This window comes from Vicia villosa, unplaced genomic scaffold (assembly GCF_029867415.1).
Source record: "Vicia villosa cultivar HV-30 ecotype Madison, WI unplaced genomic scaffold, Vvil1.0 ctg.005465F_1_1, whole genome shotgun sequence".
In the NCBI taxonomy this organism is placed as follows: Eukaryota; Viridiplantae; Streptophyta; class Magnoliopsida; order Fabales; family Fabaceae; genus Vicia; species Vicia villosa.
In genome coordinates, this window is record NW_026706628.1 from 9,464 (window position 1) to 25,894 (window position 16,431).

Genomic DNA, 16,431 nt, shown 5'->3' on the forward strand with positions numbered 1-16,431 from the left:
ACCGGGGCATATGTTGCCTTAGATCGTCAATACGAAAAGCATGGAGAAAATCTTGAGCATCTGATGCTTGCAAATAACCAAAAACAACTTTCTGTGTTGTGGTCACTTCAAACTTTACTTCCATGTTCTGAACACTTTTACTAAAAAGGGTACTCGCCAAAATATGTTGTGTTTTAGGAGGGACAATTTCCTTTCTAGTAAAACCACTAAAGTCAAAATCTGGAATCACAACACTAAGACCATTCAAAGCTCTGTCGAAATCAAGGTTCATACTGTTCACCCCACTGTCTCTTAATATATGATCCCGTAACACCCAAGACTAAGCCCTAAAATCCATAAACGCATATGAAGCTACTTCTACTGCCGAGTACAAACCCAATCCTCTAACCCTAATAGGTAAAGAAGTCACCCTCTATTGAAGGTCCCCAAAAAAAGGACCTCTACCAACCCTGATGTCTTCAACCATCCTTTGCAACTCTTTATTATACCAAATAGTTACTTTCTCCATATGATTAGGTTGACACGTTTTAAAGATAAAAAGAAGTTTGGAGATACCCATGCAAGAACCAAGTAGAAGAAGCTCACTCTGAGGATCCCTTATTTGTGGCAGGAGATTCATGAGCTTAATAGCCCTGGTCGCTCTCTTCATGGACAATCCCTCAATAAAGCCTTCATCTCGGCTAACAGCCCCTCCAAGCAACTTTATCCCTAACATTGGCCTCAAAATGTCTGAAGGAAACGTCTCCCACAAAATTCATTATCATTATACAAAGGCTAAAAGATCTCAGTTTTATAAATATTCAATATGAGCCCTAATCTTGGACCGGTCTCCCGAATGATGTCAAGGGCTTTAGCTACCTCCTTAGAATCCCCTGTGATGGTTCCATCATCGAGGTACCAGGCATGAAAAATAAGCTTACAGTTGTCACTAATCTAATGAATAAGTGGGTGTAACACAAGGTTAAAAAGGAGTGAACCTAATGGGTCACCTTGTTGCACTTCAGTGGGTGACATGATATGCTCATCCCCGAGGTATAAACTTGTTACCTAACCGTAGAGAAACTGAACCCACAAGGAAATAGATGGGCATATCACCCTCACCTCTTGCAGAATGGCTGAATGACCTACAATATTAAAAGTATTCGTGAAATCTAATGTGAGCATAATCAAAGAACCATCTCCATGTCGCTTGATCAACATCTTGTTGGTACTATGCAAAATGGCCTTAGCACCGCCTGATACCCGACCCCAATTTAGAAGTCATTGAGACATTGTGTCACATCCTTACCGACCATTTTCATTACAACCTTGGACATCAACTGCCTCCTAATAGAACCCATAACAATTGGTTGTGTCCCATCATCAGGCTTCAATAACGGTCAAAGGTGTTGAGGCAACAAACTCTGCCAAACTCATCGGGCATCTCCCTCCTAATCTTAAGTTAACAACTTGAGTGATTGCACATAAGATATCTCTAGACACATTAGAACCTTCTCTACACATTGCGTCCAATAATTTTTGAGCTCGTAAACCATCTCTACCACATAAAGTCCCTTTGAGGAATGACTTAATGCACCTAAAAACTGTATCAACTTCAACCACTAAAAGAGATTCAGAGAACAATGTAGTCGGCATGGAGGAAGGTGGTTTGTGTGTGTGTTTAGCCTCCAAAGCCTTCATAGTATGTGCATTATAGGGGGCTACACCAGATGAACCCAACGCTTTCATTACTGCTGTGAAATGACCATCTGCAACCTTACTAAGGCATTGCTTGACGCTAGAGCTCACATTTGCAATCCCTCATCAATATTATCTCCCTCATGGCCCAACTTATCTTGCTCAGAGCTACCCAACACACTATCAACTAACTTGGCAAGACCATATGCATTCCTCCAAGTATTTAAGCACTCCCAAATATGATGTTGTTGCAGGGCTTTCTGATTCCCAGATCTACGATCTTGCCTATTCTGAGGCTTGGCCACTTATAAAGTGCAACGAGGAAAAAGTAACAATCAAACCTAAGCACCTACAAATCCTGACTTAGCAACCACCTTGAGAACACATTTTTCAATGCCTGAGATAAAGCAAGACAACATTTGAGAGGTATGCTCTTAAGTTTAAACAGTGAAGACTGGTGTTGTGAAGACTCGCTCTAACAACCTTGTGTCCAAAACAATTCCCTCATTTGTATCAAAATTATCAAAGTCTGTTGCAGATGGTTTTACAATACCTACAATGTGACTTATGACCTCCCTTGTCCCAAGAGTAACTCGAACTAGACCATCAAGATAATGACATGCCCGAGCCCGACTCATGGCATGAATGCTCATACACCTTCCACACATCCATTTCCAACTCCCCTTAAAGTCTCCTCGAATGTCGTAAACACATTTGGATCATCCTCAATAGCTTTTTGAATTGTGTTTTTGCATTCGTCACTATATAAGTGTAGCGTCTTAAGATGAGACACCATACGAGAAATACCATTGTTCTGATACTTGCCATCCGGGCAACAATAGAGCTTCCATAATGGACAATGCAAACCTTCTATCTGAGTAGAAATTATAGGACCATGCAAAATTGTGCTTATTCCCTACTCAATGCAAAATAATTCTACTTGAGGATTTTATTAAACATCTTATAAACAGCATTGAAAGAATATTTTGCCATAGTTGCAATGCTGCCTAAATCAACTCATTTGTAGCAGTATGTGAGAATGAGTTGTTGGGAAGCTTGACCACCTGTCGAATAGTGAAAAATCCAACAAGAAAGCAAATAAAGTGTTTTAGAGGTGATAAATAAACTGATACTCTGTTGAATGGGTATCGTATTACACACAACAAGATAGGTGTCAGTCTAAATAAAGCGTTTGCAATTTTTTTTAATAGAAACATAGGTAATTTGGAAATTAATGGTTATTTGAATTATATACATTAAATATAATTCTAGATTAAATAAATAGTACTATATTAAGAACACTTACATTAAATAATTTAAAAGTTATAAATTTTATTAATAATTTAATCAAGATTTTATACTATTTTTTATTTTTTATGCTTATAACCCGTACGCGTGGGTCTCTATCCGAACCCATCTCAAAATTGACATGAAAAATCTGCTTTAATTGAATTTGAGTTCGGGTTTGAATTTTTCCCGATTATAAAATATGGAAACAGGTTGGAGATATTAGTGTCCACCCCGAATCCGTTTCGCTTATTCTATTATGTATATTATTATATATTTTTGATAATTTAAAATATTAAATATGGGGCCAAAATTTTGATATTTTAGTTTATATTTATTATTTAAAATATTTGAAAAAAATAATTATTTTTATTAAAAAAAAAATTTTGCCAAATGGATGGTGGCGGGGCGGAGATACCTGAACTTAGCCCGAACTCATTTGGGTCGGGTTTGAGTTCTATTGTTTCATTTTCGTTTGGGGTTTAAGACAGAAACGAAAATTATTTAAAAATTCAAATTTGAGTTTGAGAAAATAATAACCGTCTCTGCCCCGCCGGTTGCCATTTCTAAGTATATATTAGTAAGATTATAAGTAAGCACTTATTGCTAATTGTTAATGAAAGATAAATAACCCATTAATTTATTAGGCATACATGTTTACTATATATTCCCTTTCCATCGTTAATTTAACAATATCAGTTTATAATATTTTGCTAAAAAATAATCTAGTTTATTTTTTATTTTATTTTTATAAGAAAAATAATCATACATTGACGTAGAAACCGTACATATTATGTTTTTTCCACTTGTCTCCCAAATATCATCCACTTTGACCAAAGAGATATTCTTTCAGCATATTCTTCTGCATGATGTATCGATAATTTCCATGCTTCTTTTAGACTAATCAATCACAATTAATAAATGCATTAAATTATTAAATTGACTTTATTTATTTGTGAATGTTATTCTCCCGGTTTCACAATAAGTTCTCTTTAATGTTTTTATTTATCTTAAATTATTGATTATTTTAAAATATTAATGCAATATTTATATTTTATTTATTGTATTTTAATTAAAATAATTATTCCACTTTCTTTTGGTAATAAAGTTTTTTTAATAAATAAGATGTATTTTTGTTACAAAAAAAAGACGTATTTTATAGTTGAAATTAAAATAATTATTTATCATTTTAAGAGTTTAATGGTGATATATAGTGTAAAACAATATTATATATACAATCAATTAAAATAAATGTTTATGTTTATGGTATGATATTAATATTTTGAAAGTAAAAATATGATTTGACGGAATATTTATTTACATGATAGACATTTTCTTTTATTTTAAAATGTTAAAAACTCAAATCTAACATGAGAGGGGGAATATGTGTTTTATTAATGCAAAAATAATACTAGTTAAAGTTTTTTTTTCAATTTTTATATTTGTAGTTATTTATGAATTTTTGAAAGTAGTTTTCAATATTTACAAATACATCTATTTGTCTAAACCAAGGTTCTATCTAGCGTGCGCTATGCAAATAGGCCGCTTACCGTATGCGAGACAATTTTTTCAGGTGATTAAATTTTTGAAATAGTGAAACCCCCGCAACATGCTAAACGTGGAAAAAAATAGGAAAATTGTCTCGCATACGGTAAGCGGTCTATTTGCATAGCACACGTTAGAGAGAGTCCTAAACCAAGTATAAGTTTATTGAAAGGTAACTTAAAGTCAGTTAGTGTTAGTGATGAGAAATTATACATATAAAATTCAAATAGAAAGGTATTTTTGGAGGAAAAAAGTAGGTTACACTAAATTTATGTTTTGACTTTATATATTGTTTTAGACACTCCAAAAAATAGACGCTTTAATTGTGTAGAGCTATAATGAAAAGAGTCTATAAAGCGTGTTTGATTTGGAGAAAAAAATTGTGAAGAGAGATAGAGATATAAAAAAATAAGGTAGGTTTAAGATATTTGTTGATTTAATAGAAAGATGCGAGAAATAGAGAAAATAGAAATGTGTTTTTATTTTTTATTATGATTGGTTGAATAAAGAGTAAGAAGAGAGAAATAATATTTCTTATTAAAAAGACAAAGACACCCTTAAATAAAAATTTTAAATATTGACAAAAGATACTTTGTAGGCATAATTAGTCCCTAGGTTCTTTAACTTTAAGCGAAGTTACGCTTTGGTCCCCTAACAAAAAAATGTTACGTAGTGGTCCCTTAACTTTACTTCCGTTAAACTATTTGGCCATATCCGTTAGTTTGGGTGGAAAAACGTTAACTATGGCTAAGGTGGCATGACAAGTATGCAAACAGTACAATGAACACTCAGTTGTTGTGTTATAAACGGTTCTAGGGTTCGTGACTTCCTATTCTTCATCTTCCTTCTTTGTTTTTCACTATTCGTCCATCTTCCATTAGTTCGTGGCTTTCTATTCTTCTATTTTCCATCGTATTCCATCTTCTTATCCAAATTACGCTTAAATCACCATCTTCCATCTTCAATCAGTGCTTTAATGTCAAAGAATGCAAGAAGTGTTTCAATGTCAAACAACCAAAGCTTTGGTACATCTGGATTTGTGCTTCATAGAAACTAGAGAATGGAGTGTTTTTTCCACGATGAAAGTGTTCTTCGTACTGTTAGTGATGTGAACAGTGTCAACTACGGGAAAAACTTTTGGGGTTGTCGAAATTACAAAAATCACATGGATAAGGGTTGTAATTTCTTTAAGTTGTTAGGTGATGAATTTATTGATGAAAGGGATTTGAAGCTTGAAAGACAAAAGAAGAAAATTAACAAATTGAAGAATGAGGTTATCCACACTAGAGGATGGTTGAAAATATCCATTATGGTTGGGATGTTGAGCTTAGGGTTGAACCTTATGTTTGTAACAATATATTTCGATTAGGATTAGGGTAATTCAGTGTTCTATTTTCACATTGTGAATGTACTATTTTGTTGATTTAATGAAGATTGTTATAGTCTATTTTAACACATTAGCGACGTTTGTTCATTATTCTCTGTTTTAACATTGATACATAACTGGTATAAATGTTGGAACAAAATATAACATGTGAAATATGCAGCTAAAGGGACCTTACTTTTACAAATCAAAATAGTTAATAGACCAATGTGCAACAAATTATAAAGTTAAGGGACTTAATTAAAACCTTATAGAAAGAAAAAGACCAAATTATAGTTTATCAGAACTAGGAGTGGCAAACGAGCATGTCTGCCCCATTTAAGCCCGCCCCGCAAAAGCATGCAAAAAACAGGGTGAAGGGTGCATACCTAAAACTTTGTCCCACCTCACAAAAAAGTAAGGACGAGGCGGGCTAAGCCCGCAGGCACTACACTTTTAGGCCTAAAAATGCAAAAATTTATGTTAATGTTTCGTGCCCGCAAAGCCCGCATGAAATACGGGTCAAATTAAAGGGCGAGGGCCTAAAACCTTGGTCCGCCCTGCACTAAAGTGAGGGAAAAACGGGCATGCCCAACGGGCCCGGTCCATTTTGCCACACTTAATTAGAACAGAATAAAATATACTACCACCAGAGAATTTCACATAACTTGGCATTATAAGTCATTTCAATATTCATTAAAAGATCAAAAGATAATTACATATGAATTGACATTAGAAGCTTAAACAATATTCAATAACAGAAGGCCATTATAAGGCATATATGTAACATTCCAAAAAATGATACAAAAAGGCATTCTAAGCTATTGTCAGAAGGCCATTATAAAGCATATCAATAACATTACAAAAGGACATTATAAGTCATGTCAGCAAGCTATTATAAGGAATATCAAAATGATATTACAAATGTAACTAACATCATAACAAACATCAAGGTTGACTTGTAACATGTTTCCCACCCTTTCGAAGTTTTTTTTCTTCTTTTTGGGTAGTGGCTGAGTAGAAAGACTTGGTTGTGGTGGCTGACTTGAAACAAATGGTTGTGGTGGCTGACTTAAAATAGATGGTTATGATGGATGACTTGAAAGGGTTGTTTGTGATGGTTATGGAGTTGTTGCTTTTAGTTCCTGAGTTGAGGTTCCTTTTGGTACCTGATTTAGAGGTGCTTGTGGTTGTGGTAGTTTACAGGTGGCCTTGTTGTGACCATCCTTGTGGCAACAACTGCACTTGATTCCATGTTTTGCCTGTTTCAACTATTTCTCATCCCTCACCATTTCTGTAGCTTCTTTATTCCTCTTTTTCTTAGGCCTTTCAGGTTGTCTCTTTATTGGTGGTGGCTAGAGATCAACAATATCAGATTTTGTCCACAAATCTTCCCCATTAACTAGACAAAGAACTGATGCATAACAAGCTTCATAAAGTTCTTTCTTACTACATTCAGGTACAAAATCATCAATTTATAAATGTTGATCATTCTTACATGACAACATGGAAGCTCTGTTAGCATCCACATTCTACATGAGCATTCTTTCTTGGAAAGATTGACAACATAGTTCTCTCTATTGAGTGATATATGCCTGACCTCATAGTCATATTCACCTGCGCGCCTGTAAGACATGGTGAATATTTAACATAAGCCAATTTAATGTTAGACATATAACAGAGTAAAAGGACAACAAATTAATCATATTACCTCACAATCCAATTGTTTGTTTTCTGTGACTCCCTTGCCATCCTTTTTTTGATGTTTATTAGTATTGTGCCTTCATATTTTCTAATCTTTTGCCTATTTGATTTCCATCCATGCATTAGATACACTCTAATTTCTTCAAGTGTTGTCACAATTGGCTTGACTCTAGCAGCTACAAACACAAAGTTGAATGCCTTAGACATATTATCGATCAAAGTGTCATAACATGTACTTGTCCTGAACCTTGATTTGCTCCAAAATCTTGGTGGAATCTTTATGAGATGTTTGAATGCCTCTTCAATAACTCCCTTGATTTCAAGCATTCTCATGAGTTGTAGTTGCAGCCCTCCACGTCATTTCCTTCAGTTTTAGGCCAGGGAACTTCTTCCTAAAGTTGCTATATAAACGTCTGCAACATTGAAGGGACTAAAGTGATATTTGTAAACAACTTTAGGGAATAATGTGAAATGGTTTAACAACTACATGGACTATAATGCTACAATGCTACAAATGGTTTAACAAATAAATGGTGTAACATACCTTATACAAATTAAGGCACAATACTACAATGCAAACAATACTACAAATGTCTTTGATATTTAAATTAGTAACAGATCAGTAGCATACTTAAATAATGCAAACAATTTATACAAATCAGTAGCAGACTTAAATGCAAACTAATAAAGGTATATCTAACACAAAACCTCTAGTCAACATCACCAAGTAACTCCTCAATAGTTGGCAACAAACCCTGCAATCATAATTTTTTTTGTTAGGTGGATAAAACATATGGTGATATTTAAGTAATTGTGAAATAATTAAAATTCAAGGTGAGAGTTAACCTTTTGTTTATCACTTATAAAGGTATAAATTTTGCACAATCTGACTTCTCCCAAATCAGCTGTCAATAATTCTAAAAATCAGCTCCATGAATCTTTAGTTTCACCCTTAAAAATAACATATGCAATTTGAAGCATTTGATCATTTGGGTCCCATCCAATGGCAGCTAGTATTTCTCCACCATAGTATCCCTTTAAGAAATACTCATCCAATCTTATAATAGATATGCACTTGAAAAAACTTTCCTTGCAAGCTTTGAAGCATATATACATCCTTTGGAAGTGAGGATTCATTTTTCTCCCAGGGTGTTCATTATCTCCCTCATGCACGGCATCTTCATTAACTCCTACTTCAGCCCTGTCATCATCCACAACAGTTTCATTAACTCCTAAGTCAGCTCCCACATAAGATAGCAGAAATCATACCTTAGTCGTATAGCTTTGTTATCTTCTTATGTGGAACTATCGTTGCTATCGTCTTCAATGGAGTTGGTCTGTGGAACTATTGTTGCTATCGTCATCAAGTTGGTCATATAGCTTCGTTATCTTCTCCTGTGGAACTATTTAGAGAAATCGTTTTCGATGGAAGGTGTCAAAGCAATCGCCTTCGTTTGCCCTAACCTAACCTTCCAGCTTCGTTTTTTCAAGATCACAGATTTACAACAGTATTAAAATAAATAAATTCCATATAAGATATAAAAAGTCCAGTATGGTATCTTTTAACGTTTTTTCAATAGAAACTAACGAAAAAGACCAAATAATTTAACGAAAGTGAAGTTAACATATCACTATGTAACATTTTTTAGTTAAGAGACTAAAGTGGAACTTCTTATAAAGTTAAGGGACTAAATGAAGCGTTAAGCCTATTTTTTATAATAAAATGTGAAATTTCAACCACTCTCTTGAACTTCTTCACTGTTTATTCCCTATTTTGAAGAAGCGATAATAATATTCGGCCTACCACTTTTTATTCTCTCTTTCAATTTTTCTTCTAACCAATAAAAAGAAGTTCTCTCCCTCCCTTATTGACTTAAGAAAAATTTGAATAACTCGCATTAAGATTTTTTTAGTTTAACTAACATTTGTTAGGTTTTCTTAATATTATCATACTAAGAATTTACCTTATAAAATAATTAATACCTGATAAATTAATTTTAGAATATATATTTATAATATATAACTTTTAAGTTAGTTTATAACTCATAGCAAATAAATTAGTTAATTAAATTTATATTTATAGTGTTAAATAATGTTAGCGGTTTAGCTAACGTATATTTTATAAAATGATATTGAAAAACGTTTAAAAATATTATTTTTCTAATTTTTCTAATTTTTCTAATTAAAATAAAAGAAATAAAATGGAGACAAAAAATAAAAAATATAACTACTAGAATTAATTTATAAAAAATTATAAATTAGTAAAAGTAAATTACAGACTCATAACAAAATTTCTTATCAAATTCTTTTTAAAATATGTTTGGATAAACTATAAACCACAGTACAAAATATAGCATTACCAAAACATAACCAAAACCTAATTCGGCTACTTGATGTTTTGAGCCAACAATTAGGTATAAATAAATATATACAAAATTAGTTTATCTTATTAAATAAACAAATAATTAAATGACAGTTGTCATTAGACTGACTCTACTACCATAGGCTGAATCCAGAACAACAGAATCAACATGACGTTTCCAAAGTTCTAACCAATACCTGTTGTCTGTTGATATTAAATATAATCATATGATCTTTCAAAAAAAAAAATGTAATTATATAAGAGCTTGGGGAGGGAATTTTGAGATTGATATATATATTTCTTGCAACGATTTTGAGTTTGATTTTTTAATATATAATATTGTTGGTAGAGAATTTTAAATTTGAGATTGAAGGACATTTTCAATTGATTAATGTGATTTCCGCGTATAAAAGAATGGAATAAACTTTCAACTATTAAAGAAAAAAATGGATGATTAAAAAAGTGTGACACTTATATATGTAATGTAAGGTAATGCGACAGTTGAATTATTCATAAAAATTCTGTTCATATCTGATATAATATAACGTTGTTTAAGTTTAATAAACTTTTTAATATTCAAGTTAAAAATTATACAAAATTTTATTTAAAAGTAATATTGTAAAAACATACTACTTCGTACCAATCTATAAGAAAAAAAACACTCATTTGTATTGTTACAGATTCATAAAAATAAATATATCAAATTTATTTTATTTAAAAAAAACTATTTTTAAAAATAAAAATTAAATATAAATTGTATTTAATTTGGTTTCTCTCTCATTTTACTCAGAAACAGCAATCAATCAATTTTTTTTTACATTTTTTTCATAAAACATATTCTAAAAAGACACAAAATTTAAATTTAATAAGTGTGAAATATTTAATTTTTGTTTATAATTTGGATCTCTCTCTCTCTCTCTCTCTCTCTCTCTCTCTCTCTCTCTCCTCTCTCTCTCTCTCTCTCTCTCTCTCTCTCTCTCTCTCTCTCTCTCTCTCTCTCTCTCTCTCTCTCTCTCTCCTCTCTCTCTCTCTCCCTCTCTCTCTCTCTCATCTCTCTCTCTCTCTCTCTCTCTCTCTCTCTCTCCTCTCTCTCTCCTCTCTCTCTCTCTCTCTCTCTCTCTCTCAGTAGGTCGATTTGATCGAACTTGGCAAATAAATTATAAGTATTTATTTTTTATTTTACTCTCGCTCTTATGGATTTACTTACATTGTTTAGCAGGTTAATTTTTCTTGTGGCCATTTAATTTGTTGTTATTGTTCTTTATCTCATACATAAGTTTTTGGTGTGTTTGGTTACTCAATTTTACAACAAGTGGCGTCCATCTTGGGGCAAGGAGATCAAAACAGTTTTCAAAGAAAGTTATTTTGAGTTGAGGAAAGTGAAGATTAGAGCAATATTACTTGAAGAAAAAAAATGTATAAGCATTGAAAGGTGAGATATTGATGCATACAAGTATGACACAAGCAGAATATACCGAGACGGTAGATAAGGTCAAGAATGCCATTATCTTGTCTCTAAGAGATAAAGTTATAATAGAAGTCTCAATGAAGAATACCAAGATTGAGATTTGGGTCAAGTTTAAATTATTGTATATGACAAAGTCTTTGCCTCACAAGTTATCTCCTAAACAACAACTTTACTCATTAATGGCGAAGAACAAATATATTATGGAGAAATTGATATACTTTAACAAAATATTGATGACTTACAAAATATTGAGGTGGAACTTGATGATGATGATGATGATGATGATAAGACTCTACTTTTGTTGAGCTTATTATTCAAATCTTTGAAAATTTCAAGGATGCCATTCTTTATAATAATGAAGAGAATATCACCTTCGATAAAGTTCAATCAACTATAAGAACCGAGGAGTTAACCATGAAGAAATTGTTGAAATTTGACAGTAGTGAGGAAGGATTAAGAGATACAAGTTATTGGACAAGTGACTCCAAACACAAGAGGGGGTGAATTATGTGGGTTTAAACAACATTAAATTAAAGTCTTTAACAAAATCAGTTTGAAATATGTTTGTAAAACAAACATAATAAAAGCAACACAAATGACCAATCGTTAGTTGGTTCAGTGGTGATTGGCGCTGAACTTGGTAGGGAGAACAACGGTTCAATCCCCCGCAACTGCAATCGGGAGGGGGCTGGAACCACTTGATGCCAGAACTGACCCCCGAACCGGACTAAACCGGTGGTGATTAACCAAAAAAAAGCAACACAAATGAGAAAATCATATATGTCGAAATGTAGAGGAAATATATAACGAAACATGTATGAGTCTGCGTCCAATCTTTTCATTGTTTTCTTATTTTCTTAAATGAAACATTTATCTTCTCTGTCTTAATTTCAACCTTTATTCAATTTCATTTACTGCACTTTATCTCTTTGTCATTTATTAAAACTTGTCTTTATTCAAGCTATGTCTCTGCGCTGTCTTCGAATAAACGGTCGCATTCAAATCACACACACACACGTGTTTTCATACAAATTATTTGCACATACTGCTTTGGAGATTTTTCAAGTTAATATCACTAGCTTTATCAAACTCACGATTGATTACCAAAAACACCGGTAAACAACAATTTTAATAGCAAGGACATCATCCGTCATAAAGCACACCATATTTTGGTGAGTTCTTGTTTTAGTAAAAGTGCTCAAGAACTGGATGTAAATTTTGAAATGACCACAAGACAAAAAGTAGTGTTTGGTTGTTTGCAAGTCACACATGCTCATGAATTTCTCCTTGATATTCTTATTGATGGGCTAGGTTAAAATATATTACAAGTGAAGTACCGAAGTATCCTGAGATACCGCCTTACGATTCCCTTATTTCTTATTGACGAGGATTGTCCTGTTTGTTACAAGGCGTGTTTAAATACATTTGGGGGAACATGTGATTCATCATAGGGAGCATCCATGCTTGAAATATCGACATGATCTTTTTAGTGGTTTCCTATTTGCTATATTTGGAAGGCCCGAAGTATCTGTGAAGAATGAGACGCTTGTGAATTTCCTAATTAATTCACATGAGGGGAGATCAATAATTATGCCATCAAATGTTCTGGTGTACGAGTGGATAGGAGAAAAACATGCATGTGTGGACTTGACATGGGTTTCTCTCCTCGTGGTAGTGAAGAATGGAGGTTTTATTATGAGATAGACAACCTTCAAAGCCAATTCAAATAAAGTGGTCAAACATGAAAAAACATGTTATTACAATCAACATGCTTTCATACTATGTTTTTGACACCTTTGATTTTCTATCAACAAAAAAAATAAATATTTTACAAATAATTCAAAAAATTATGCATATTAATGTTATATCTCCTAAATCAATTGATATAACTTTTAAGAGTATTGATTTTGTATCTAAAAAAGATAGCTGACACATCATTCTATTTCTATATAAACTTTATTATATATACTTATACTTAGGGGTGGCAAAACAGGTCGCCCGCGCCGCCTAAAGACCGTCTAAACACTACAAAAAAAAGTCTCAGTAGTGACGTGAATATCACGCCACAAACCAAAAAAACACATCACAAACCAATATTTGCGAAGTGAAAATTCACGTCGCAGGAGGCAAGGTGGCAACTTTTAGTGACGTGATTTTCACTTCACTATTTAGTGAAGTGAAAATCACGTCGCAAAATTTGGGTCAGAGATTAATGCATATTCAGTCAGAGCAGGCGTAGCAGCGTTTGGGTCAGAAAAGCATCTTTAGTTGCGACGTGATTTACATGTCACTACTTAGTGACATGGCAATCACGTCACTAAATTTGCCTAGGAGTAAATGAAAAGCGCATTTAATGTCTAATGTTGCGACGTGATTTTCATGTCACTACTTAGTGACATGGAAATCACGTCACTAATATTTTTTTTTTTTGCAAAAAACCAAATATATCAACTATAAGTAAATAATTAAACATTTACTTATATCAACTATAAGTAAATAATTAAACATTTACTTATATCAACTATAAGTAAATAATCAAACATGTACTTATATCAACTATAAACAAAATATTATTATATTATTTTTTAAAACAAAATAATATACTTCACACTATAATAAACATTTTTAAAACAAAATAATATTATTATTTTTTAATAACTATGTTGTAACCTTCTTTTAAAATGTTGTTTAAAAAAAATACTAATTCACACTATTTTGTTCTTAACAAACTTATTATTCCTTTTAAGAAATATAAAATATAATTCTACTCCATTGTATTTTATTTTAAATATATACCTAATATATTTCATTTCTAATAACATTTCATTTCTATTTTGTTCATCAATTTTCATGATCTCTAATCATCAAAATTCAATTATACCAAATATATATACAAATTTATTATACCTAATATATTTGATCAATTTTTCATCATCTCTAATCATCAAATTAAATTCAATATTGAATCTATTTTAACAATCTACTTTCAACTCTTTTCATCATCTCTAATCATCAAATTAATTTTCTACAAACCTAATTTACTACAAAACTAACATTCATCAATTTTAACCTTCAATCTAATTTTTCTACAAACCTAATTTTCTACAATCTAATTCATCAATAAAAAAAACCTAAAAAAAATAAAATGTCAAAATTACCTCTATCTTCCTCTATCAATCTTCAAATGTCTTCTTGAAATGCTCCTTCAATCACAAATATTACACCTAAAAAAAATTATAACACAAACAAATAATTTATACAAAATTAAAACGAAAATAATAAATAAAATACAGAAAATTAAAAATGATTTGATACATACCTTGAATATTTTGCAATTGGAAGGAATAGAATGAAATTTGAGAGAATGGGTGAAGAAAAATTTGGGAGAAAATGGGGAAAGAAGAAGGGTTGAGAGGAAGAAGAAATGGGGAAAGAAGAAGAAAATGTTCTTCTGGAACGAAGGGAGAGGGAGAAGCGTTTTGGGAAAAGGTATTAAGACTTTAGCGACGTGATTTTCACATCGCCACGTTGCGAAATGAAAATCACGTCGCAACAAATGCACATTCCCAACCCACGTGCTCCTTGTCAGTCAACTCTAGCATTAAAGTTTTTTGGTTTTTGTAATTTTTAGTTGCGACGTGATTTACACGTCACAACTGAATTTTGAAAAATTCAAACTTCCCCCTGCGCATTTCTGACTCCAATTGTTTTTCAATTTTTTTATTTTAAGTTGCGACGTGATTTACACGTCACAACATTTTTTTTATTAAATTCCTGACTCCCCCCTTGATTAACGTTACTTTTTATTTTTAAATATTATAAACATGTTGCGACGTGATTTTCACGTCACAACTGGTTTATTTTACACACGTGAAAATCACGTCACTATTTCACGTGGCTAGGAAGCACTTTTCTTGTAGTGAAAAGCAAGCGGGACTGGCATGTCCGTCAAGTAAAATGGACATAAAAATCTTGCCCGCCCTGCAAAGGTGGCGGGTTGGCGGGCGGCAGGCTTGCCGACCTTTTTTTATTTATTTATTTTTCATTTTTTTAATAGATTAATAGTGTTTTTTTACCTTTCAATTAAAATTTTCACTTATTTTTTAGAAATTTTTGTTTATAAAACATCTTTTAAATAAATTTTACCTAAAAAATATTGCATATATTTACAAATAAATGTATAAAATAAAATCATAAAAAATTTGAATGACTATAATTAACTAAAAAAGACGAGCTTAAAGAGAGACGAGCTTAACAAATAGGTGAGACGGATTTTAACGGGGCGAGTTTAGGTGGGGGACAAGTTTTGGTGGAATGGACTTTTGTGGGCGTCGGACCCAAAATTCCAACCTAACATGTCAATTTTTGGCGGGTGCGCGGGCCAGACTGGCGGACCATCGCCCATTTTGCCACCTTCCTTATACTCATCTTTAAAAATAAAAAATTAAAACTAAAAACAATAAATTACAAAAACAAAAACAAAAGATATTAACAATATAAATTATACATGTAAGCTTTGAATAAATGACAATTGCATATCATAAACGTGGCTTTGAGACTAGGAAATGTTGCGGCTAAATAATACACACACACAAAAGTCGTCACCGCTTACTATCTACCTATTGGATATTGTGACGCATTGAAATAGTAATTGGGTTGGACATGTATATTAATTTAACATGACATTATATTATGAACTGTAGGATATAATGTTGAGAAGCAATTTATTTAATTTTAATTTAGTTAGTTAAGTATAGGTGAGACCGCGAGAGAATATTCATGAGAATCACGCAGTAAGTCATACCCGCCAGCAGAAAAGTGGGACCCACGTTCTTTTCCTTGATGCTTCGTCTTTAAGTTAAACGTGGCCTTTTGTGATAGAGAGTGAATGGAAAGAGATAATTAGAAAAATGTCTAGAAGACAAGAATCAGTTATCGGATACACTTGGAACTGCCGGATTCGGTGCTTTGGTCTAGAAGGTGTGGAAAATAAATTTTACATCTCTTTCAAATAGTAGCAAATAA